The sequence below is a fragment of the Chaetodon trifascialis genome, chromosome 24, assembly GCF_039877785.1.
Source record: "Chaetodon trifascialis isolate fChaTrf1 chromosome 24, fChaTrf1.hap1, whole genome shotgun sequence".
Classification (NCBI taxonomy): Eukaryota; Metazoa; Chordata; class Actinopteri; order Chaetodontiformes; family Chaetodontidae; genus Chaetodon; species Chaetodon trifascialis.
The window spans coordinates 4,522,952-4,533,494 of record NC_092079.1 but is presented as its reverse complement, the minus strand read 5'-3'; positions in this window follow the sequence as shown (position 1 = coordinate 4,533,494).

Genomic DNA, 10,543 nt, shown 5'->3' with positions numbered 1-10,543 from the left:
ACAGCAATAAGACGCCTATCTGTATTGTTTTGTGCTTGCTATTGTGGACTGGGACAAGGACCAGACTGGGTGTTGATGTCACCCTCATCTGAATGTTTAATTATTTATGCCTTTTTTTACTCATCTGTTGTTTGATCACAGAATGAGGTGCTTTCTGTTCATAATCAAATAAAATATTAGCCACGCTGACATGCAAATGGGGCATCAATGGATGCCGTGTCGGGTGACACTGACGCTCTGAAAGCAGAAACAACTTCATTCAAAACTATTATTCAGAACCCTGTTTACAATTCAAATGTCATGTCACACTCCGTGCTGCACATTTCACATCGTAGCTCGGCGGCAGAGCAGTGAGCAGAGGGTGTGTGGACAAAGAAAGGGAAACACCTTGCACTGCAATAAAGGCCCTGCAGGAAACAGCACTCTGCTGTAGCTCACACTGTTTCGGGAGTGTTGGGGATGTTGATTCAGCCTGGCGGTTTTTATTGACGCTGTGGCTTGCAGTTGTTGCAGGTACTGTTGAATTTCCATTGTGACAACTGTGCCTGTTTTGGGGATTAGTCGTGATTTCCGAGAGTGTCCCACGTTACATAATCTTGCAGCAGCATATTGAATGCAATTAGCCGTACAGTGGTTCTAGCTGAGTCTGCCAACACTGATGCTGAATTAATTCTATTGGGGAGAGCTCTTTTTAAAATTGATTTTCTTTTCATGTTTTTCTTTGTTTTAAAACCACATGATCCCAAAGATTTCCCTGCTGTGGGTTTTAGGCTTCCAGGATGCGATGCCTGCATATGGGTTTAACATTTTGTCTCCCGCACACCATCATTAAAACTAAAATCAACATGAAAGGTAGGATGACACTCGCAAAGGAACCGTCTGCTGGCAAATGTTCAGCCACATCTGTCCTATTTCCATCACACTCATCATGTACATATACGAAGAAAACGTTGCTGCATGCACAGCGTAATCCTTCATCTGAGCGTCCTCCAAGTGCTCTATCCGGAACAAGTGCGACGTAACCTCTCCGTTACCTCTGTACATTGAAAGGGACACAGTAGCTATTGTGACACACAACGACATGCCTCCCACTCCTCTGATAAAGCAGCACATGTAAGTATTGGAGCTGAGGGAGAGCGAGAGCTCGGAGATATTTAAGGGCAGTGCAGCATTAGCCAGCTGCAACAGCAAGACTTCATCTGACTATTCTCATGCTGCACGTGGGCTGAAAATCTGAGCAGATAAAAAGGCACGTTTTATTTGGACGATGTCCAAATTCATCCAGATTCTCCCATTTAGTGACTATCTGGTTTTGTTAGTTTCTTAGCCGCGACTGTTTATGTGCATAATGAAAGAGCTCTCAAGACGCAGCTTTCTGAGGCAACTCTTGTGTTTTCTGAAAGTTGAGAGTCTTCTGAAGAACCTTTCTGTGCTAAAAAGAGGTTTTTTACATAATAGTTTGCATAATGGCTCTGTAATAATATGCACAATTATCATCAATGTATTCCACAGCTGTTTGTCTATGTTTCCCCCCCCTCCCTCTGTCAAGGTCATAATCTCTGCTGCATTTTAGGAAAGGGAAATCGTGTTGTGGACGTGTTCTTGGCTTTGTTTGGACCTGAAGGCACAAAGATTCTGCAGCCCATTCAGAGCCATATCCTCTCCTGCTCCTGCTTTTAGTACTTCTGATGTCACTATCAGTCATCTTCAGGGAAGTAGCACGGCACCCAAGAAGCCAAAGGAGTAAAACACTGCTGCGTGATGACATTCGGAAGACAGGGCAACTTTTTGCTTATCTGCAAAGAGGAGCTCGTCCCAAATAATGGAGGATCCTCTTGCGTGTGTTTTTGTCTTGGCCCAAGGAGCTAGCCCACCCACAGTCCTACGCTGCACAATTTGTGTGCTGCGGTCTGAGATGTCTCACATGCTCTGCGTCAGGGATTCTTCTGCCAGGACCCAGACTTAGTAAATTTAATCTCGCTCCTCGCTACTTCTCTTGTCAAAAGGAGACCAATCAGAAACTGGCCTTCCATCACATACTTTCCTTGCACGCTGCTCACCTCAAGCTCTGGATCGTGAAAAACTGGTCATCTAAGTGAAGTCCACAGGCTGGCACTGTGTGGGACTAGGGTCAGCATACACTTTTTTTTTTTTTTAATCCATATTATAAGTGTGAAAAGCAAACTAAAAGGGAATGACTCTCATCTGCAGTTTTCCCATTTCTTTACCCATAAAGTTGAAAAAATCCTTCCACACCTTCTGACAGTATATTTTTCTGTATCATCTAGTTCCAACTCTTCATTTTATCTCAAATATTCACATTTTTTTTTTTTCTGTATGGCAGCACCATTCAATCAAATAGAAAGGTGCAATGAATGTCCCCGAATTTCAACCTGGCATATTTGGTATCTTTGGAAACTTTGTTCAATTTAAATTCTGGAGGAGATCCAGTGTCTGGGTGCGCAGCAGAAAATCAAAAGCAAGAGACAGTCCCCCTGCATCAAGCAGAAATGTAAGGGGACTGTCTTTTGCTTTCACTTTTCTGCCATACATATCTGCGGCGTAGGTTCAATTTATAGTTCAGCACCGCCACAAGAACAGGTGGATGTATTCTACTCAAGACCTCATTGTGTTTTAATTATATCCCCCCATGGTGATTTCGACTGCTTTTTTTTCAATCACTTTGTGAGAAGGCTTATTTGACAATAACTGAATGACGAGTGACGTCACCCTTCTTTCAGTCAAGAGACTGGTGATGCTGATTGTGCCAACTGGAAGGTTTGCAGAGTCTTTGCTAGATGGGTGGAAAAACTGAGCCTTTCGTCCGCCAGCAAAATGTTTTCATTACCGCCAACAATCTTCACGGGTGACTGAAAGTTTTTGCAACATCCATGCCATTTCTCATGAAGATGGCCAAATGTCAGTGCTTCATTATTAGCTGCTAGGCTGCGTCAGCGCTGCTGCATCTTGTTAGTAAAGACTATTTAACCTAGGTATGTATATCTGTGCACTGACATATTTATTCTTCCCCTGTGGAGCAATTAAGCAACCCCAGAGTGCCCCTCTGGTCAGAAGTGCTCCTCAGAATGGCCCTTATAATTAGTATGATTGCTCCTTTAGCTTGTTTAAGATCTTTTTCATGAGCAAAAATACTGTTCTGATGTGAGTGTAAGGTTAAAAAAAAAAGACACTTAACATAGAAAGGGTTGGTTTTAAAGTACCCCACGTGTGTGGCCTGAACTGGCAGCTTTGACATAAAAGTCATTGAGGAAACTGTATGTGAACAATAGTGTTTTAAACAGCAGATCGCAGCATGTTATTCATGGAAAGCAAACCTTGCTGTGGCAGTCATGTGCCCTCTTTCGCCCTGACTGCAAAAATGTTGGAAGGTTGAGTCACTTAAATAAGGTCGGGCTTGATACTTTTGACAACGCTAGCCGCCTCTTATCACTCAGCTATTGTTAGCATGAAGCACCAGACCATGGAGCGCCAAATCACCCGGGGACACATGGATGACTTTTGTACCGACCCTCTTATCACCCTTCCTGCGCAATCTCGCTCAGTCTTAAAAGACATCCTTTCACGCTTCTTTACCCCGAAGCAAGCGCTGAACTTGTCCGGCACAGGTAGTGGTTGGACTTGTTTGATGAGGACAGGCGTGCAGGGTTAAATGTGATGAATCAAGGACAGGATCCAAGACTCGTGCGGTGGAAAGACACAGTCACCTGGATGACATTGGCGGTCAGGATGTACTCCTGTTCGCCGTCAGTGAACATGAAGGCGAGATGTGAGAGCAAACATATGAGCAACTCGGTTGATATTTGCACACGCTAACTCTTAAACCACCCGATGACAGCCCCTTTTGTCACGTTCAACCAGCAGTGCGGGGTCAGCTGCTTCTGCCTTTTGTTAGCACGATGACTTAGCGAGGAGTCCCGACAAACAAAACTTCCTCTGAATCTGAAACCTTGTGGACGAACATGCATGAGGCTGCGGCGTGTGACGAGAAGCACATGCTAATTTTCCTCCTGACTCAGGTTCAGGCTTGCAGGATGTGTGATTGCTCTGGCAGTTGAACCTGTCTTGAACCTTGAGGTGTTGTGCAATGAAGGTGTATAATGTTTTAATCCAGCGCTAAATGCAAAATAGACCAATTTAAAGCAATGTGGCATCTTGATAGCTGGTAGCCAAAATTCCAAATTTACAGCTACATGGAAAATTGAGGTTTTAAACACAGTTTGACACAACTAAAGCCAATCAGCTTCACACAAAGCATTAAAGATGATGTACTACAGCCTATATTTCTGACTGAAAACATAACTCAAGCTCCAACATGTTTGTGCTTCACCTTCACTGACAGTGGCTTGTTCTCAGCCTGGTGGCTCTCCCCGTGGTTAGCGATGATTTATGGTTTGTAATGAGATACTTTGCTGCATACTGGAGTTGTTTGCTCAGTAACCGCCAAAAGAAAACAAAAAAATATCAGACATGGTAAAGCAAGCAGCACTACAAACCACTGGTCCTGAACTGCTTTGAGCTGTACTTTTACCATCTTTGTTCACACTTTTATCACATTCCTCCTGTATCATATCCTCTTATGCTGAATGTCACTGCTGGCTTGGAAGCGTCGCACAGTGGAGTCTCCTGGCTGTCAGTACAACTTCTCTTTAAAATCTTATACACATTTCAGGCATGCTCCACAACCCACTCACAGACACTTTTATTCATTCGTTCGTTCTGCCATGGCGTTGTTATTTTAGTATGGGTGGTGCTTTGTTTTCAATTCCACTTTTACACAGCTATTGTGACAAGAGGGCAAAGGTGAATGTGCGGCAGCCAGATGCAAAGGCACTGCAGGACAGGAAACATGGCAGGTGTCTGATTTGATCCCACTCCCCTCAGGGCGACACGCTTCAAGTGTATGACAGAGTGTAAGAAAACAGGTGCCAACGGCAACCCTGGCAGAGCACAGAGATCTGACGGGGAAGGACAAAATAACACAAGTGCAGCATTATTTCCTATAGGTGCAGGATGCTCGAGCGTGAAAGGAAATGAAAAAGTGCTGCGAGCTTTTCTTTTCCGCAACACACTCTTTGCCCTGAAAATCTTTCTCTCAAGACCGAACGACAAACAAACACAAACTCTGCACGCCGTGGTCCACCGCTCTCACTCGTTCATCAAGGAAAAGCTTGCCATGTGGGGCTGCGGCGCCTTGTAATGAGCACTGATGGAGCACACCTGTGCTGTATTGTGCAAGGGCACATGGGAAATGCAGTTCAGTGCAAGTTCTGAACATTTAGGAAACCTTTGGAACACAATAAATCAAAAGGCGTGGACATGTATTGCTACGAAGGTCAATCAGGCAATCAGGATCAAGACAACTGATGCGAATACATGAGGAAATATAAGACAAAGGAAAAAAATACAAGCAAAACTACCAAAAAGAAACAACCTTCAATCACATGCCATCAAGATATTAAATCTATGGCAGAATGCTTCCATACAGACATTGATTCTCTAATGTGGCTGCGAGCTCCCAACATGAAATTGACTTTCTGAAGATCTTTAACATGATGTAAGTTCTCGGTCCAGGATCAGCTGACAGCAAATCAAAATCTATTTGGAGGGAGAGACGGCGGGGCGTGCTCAAATGATTCCGCCACATGCACGCCCAGCCAAGGAAATGGCTCGAAAACATTTCTTTTTTTGACTTTACAGTACATCACTTTAACCTTCATGCAATAAGAATTCAATTAATGCTAAGCTCTGATCGATGGCGACATACCCTGACATCCAGCCATTAGGTCTGTTCAACCATTTTAAATTACATCAACCAAAGTAAACCCTCGACATAAAACACACTGTGCGTGGAGGCCCTCTGTCCTTGAGTCGAAGTCGAGCCAGCTTATCTTGCACATGCATTACTCATGCTGCCCGAACCACATTGATCTATTATTGAGCCAAAAATCTTATTGGCAATCCAATCCCATTTGTCATACGGTGCCCTTCCCTCAGCCATCGGGCCTCTTTCACCTGTGCTGCATGAGTCATAAGTGCTCGGTGAGCGATCATGATAACGTTGCCCTTGTGCTTTTCCATCCTGCGAACACCTGTTTGCTCCTGAGAGATGTTAATTTGACACCGCTCCAGTCGTCCTCATGCGAGACCCCGTACTCTGTACCACACCCCCTCGGCAAACTGCAACAAAAGATGACTACCTGGGCAATATCCTGCTTATTGTCCACCTGGGACAACTTCTAATTAAAACCCAACACTGCTTTTGTGTTTACGACAAAGCGACCAGTCTATTATAATCAGGCTGGGAGCCGCCTCCGCTTTTGTGTCGGCTGCACTTCGCCTTCCTTTATTGACTGGTGATCTATGAGCCACTTTCAGGTAACACAGCAAATGATGAACACATCCTGACCTGCGAGTGAGGCTGACGTAAATTCTGGTGAAAGGGGACAGCTTGTTTTGCTGATGAAGTGGCTTTGAGAGAGATCGGAAGGGCCCCGGGGTGCGAGCCCTCTGCCACATGGCTCCTCGGTCTATTGCTCTCTGATTTCTGTTTTATTTCGCCGTCGGTGCCTGTCACTCTGCATGTCTGCCCCGACGCTCGCTCTGTCTGTCTCTGCCGGTCTTGCCTATACTTCGTTGGAGCCACATGCAGGCAGTTTGGGTCATTGTGTAATTGGTGGCTATTTTGGTTCAGTGGTCTCACCAGTGGACAGAAGTGAGGCGCAGTGTTGCATTAATTGTGAAAGCACACATTTATACACACTTACATAGCGAGTTTTTGGGTTTTAATGCAGATGCACTCCTAATTTTGTGGGTCTAATATAAAATTAGTACCAGGATATCTATGGCTGCTTTCATTCTAAGCATGCAAAGCTCAGGGAGTTCACCCTCTGAGCTTGAGTAACGTAATGTGTTTACACAAATTGACAAGGGCGTCTTTTTGTCTTGAGTGCTTATGAAGGATGAGGGGGAAGAAATGTTCTTTTCACTGTTTGCCTCAAACCCTGTCTCAAATTTCAACAAAGCATTGCAGTCTTGAGGGGACCGTGTATTGCTAATTGTTAGTTTTGGTCGCCCTCTGCTGGCGATTTGGTGTAACATTTAACACAGAAAATAGCCTGGTGAAATCGAACAGGCCCATATAACAACACTGATGCTGAATTTGTGCCAGCTGTACAGATATCTTAAAAATGTAAGCATAATTTAAATTGTATTCAATTCATTCAGAATGAAGTAGAATCTCATCAGTATCTGGTTTGATAGAAACGCAAGAAAAACACATCATGGAAATGAATGAAAGTGTGCATGCACAAGTTAAAACAATATAAAACCAACATAATAATATAATAAAATGGATGCAAGGGATGGATGTTGTCACATGGACTTTGTTTTTTTTTTATAAAGAATAAATATAAGCTAATATAGTCGATATTTATTTGTTATTTGTTCAATTATTGTGAAATTCCACGATCCCACTATATCCCTGCCTGGTGGAGGAAGTACTTCAGAGCATTCTCTGTCCTGCAGGCAGTAAAAATTGGTTGTTTTCGTGCATAAACTGCGGTCAAACTTTAATACGAGCGCAGAAAATCCGCCTCAAGTCAGACGCCATCAATTTAAGTCCAAAAGATTCACGAGACAGCTTCAAAAGATGAGTAAAGTGATTTCAGGTGGGTGTATTTTCTAGGTCGTCCGTGACAGCGAGGAAGTCGCCCATGAAAACTGCCTTACAGTGGCTTGGCTGCCCACTCCCACTCTGACCCCATCAGACTGACCGTATCTGCCGCCTCCATGTCAGCATTGTGCTGTGATGGCAAACCTTTCGCAGGCAGAAGACTGCGGAGGCGGGAGCAAAAGTCGAACTGTCATGCAGCAGCTGTCAAGTGAACCACACATTACACCGCACTGTATTTCTGGAAGGGAAATCAGTCCAACTTAATACTGAAAATAACTCACAAACGCACCTACGGGCATTATTGGCTGTGCCGCAATAAGAAACTACACACAGGTGGGTAAAAAAGCAGTATCTATTCATAGCCCACTGCCTATGCATATTTGTGCATGTGTCTAAGCAGGATTGCACAGTGTGTTTGGAGTATTGGCTCAGTGGACAAAAGCAGCAGCCCTGAATTTCATGCACATACACACGCTGACACACCATCTCTGGGCCTCAGCTGCAGGTTGCCCTCCACTGGCAATTACTTTCATCCACAGACTGTGACCAGGAACTGTTACCCTTGGGGTTAGCGCGCGCACACACTCACTCACACACACGGCAGTTTCCATCACTTTTGGGGACATTACACCGACTTACATTCATTTCCTGCAGACTTAGCTTAGCCATAACCACTAACCTGAACCTGAACCCAACATTATTCTAACATTAACCCAAGTCTTCACCCCAAAGTGTCATAATTTACACGATGGGGACTTGTTTTGTTTTGTCCCCACAAGGAAATCAAATCCCCACAATGTGACCGTGTAAACAGATTCATGTCCCCACAACATGAGCAATACACGTCTGCACACATCACTAACCTGCTGCATGCTGATTCTGGGCTTCTGCCTGTGCAGCTTTGGTTCTGACTCTGGTCCTGATCCCTTCCTACACAGTGGCAATCCTCCTAAATGCACCCTGATGGCAGCGTGGTCACTAGTGCCTGCCCGACCATGCTGGTCACACATATAACGACATGTGCACACACACACAGGCATGGCCACCACAAATGCACACATGAACACACCGGTTTACTGGGACCAAGCTTTTAGCGCCCCAGATATTCACGATTGAGGTGATGATGCACGCGTACGCCCACATATCAGGAAATTCACTCACATACAAAAGACGCACAGAGGGAAGGCATGAGCCTTGAAGTGTTTTGAAGACAATTAGAGTGAAAGCAAACAGTGAATGAGGACTTCGGGGAGTGGGGATTAGGCCGGCAGTGTTTGGCTCCAAGGATTAGTTCAGGGGTGCAGGGCGCTTTAAAAGCAGGAGATAAGCTCTCCAACAACCAAAGGTCACCAAACAGATTGAGTGCTTAGCAAGGATGAGAGGAGATCTTAGTGGCAGCCAGGTAGAACCCAAGAAAGAGACAGTGTGTGTGAGGGTGCACATGGATCAGCCGAATGTATGCAGCTTGTATAAATAGATAGCTAGTCCAAAGAGTCCCAGACAGTGACCTCTTGAGATTGCAGGAAAACCCCGAGCTCCTCTTTTAAAACTCACAAAGTTTTGAAATATCTGCCCGCTGCCACCATCAAAAAACGTAGTTGAATTCTGTTATTTACAGCTGCTGTGTTCCATCTGAGACGCTTCAAATGCACGACGGCGCAGATGCAGCATCCGCACAGCCGGAGGATTTCTGGAAGAAGCGCCTGAGCTGTTAGTGATCACGCGCAACTGCCATTGGCTCAGCTGGGCATGTTCATGAATCACCACGCCCTCCAATCTAGATGATCAAAAAAATTTGCAATAACCTGCAACAAAAGAAAATGGAAGCTTTGCATAAATGCAGACACGTTTCTCTTTCAGTGTCAAGCGCACCACAATGACTTTAACAAGCTGGAAATCCTTCAAAATATAAAAAATAGAGGGTTGGTCTGTGGTTAGCATGATTGCAATTAAACCACAGAATATTAGCTGTGCATACTATGGACGGTTTAAACCACTTCAGGGCCCAGTTGCACCGTTGTGGTTCAGTCATGATCTCGGGTCAGTAGAGCTTTTCTGGACCGTCGTGCAACACTGCAAGGACATAAATCTGAATAATACTTGTGGAGGGAAAGAAGCTAAGCATCAACATGAGTAACAATGAAGTTGTTGGTAATGTGTATTCGCCCTCAGCCAGCCTTTTTGCACTTTGCACCGCTGCACGTACACGAACCAAAATAGCAGGTGAGCTTGGAGACGCCCACACAGTCCGCGCTCAGCGGACCTTCCATCAGCACTTACGTGTTTAACATACAGGCCCAATGGCAGAGACGCATGAGAGGTACGCTGGGGAAATACATTTCACTAACTTTACTGGTCTTGATCCATCACTGAGTGGGCAGCCGGAGCAAAAAAACAGCCTATAGCACGGCATTTCCACTTCATTCACCCTGACATGGTGCTCATGTCCGTGTTTCTGTTTGGGAGGGTGGGGGTTATTGACATGGGAGCTGTGTTAGCGGTCACTCGGAGCAGTTAAGCCACTTCAAGAGTTGTTGTTGCTGCAAGTCGACTTACAAGAACCTGCCCTGCTGTGTGCTTCCTGTCTACATATGTAGGCAGGATAAAGTCCCCAGGTTGACTGTTTCTCCAACTAGGGGCCTAAACAGTGTAATTTAGAGGTCTGGTGAAGGCAATGTGTTCTTCCACTTTGACTCAGCTGCTCTCCCAAAGCCTCCTTTTGAAACCTACAGGTGACAAAACAAGCATGATTATCTCTGCTTAAAGACTCAGCTCTCCTCTCTTGAGCTTTAATCTTCGCCTCGCAATCTTTACAAGTGTAACAAGACAGTTTTAACTCCAGCCTGCTAA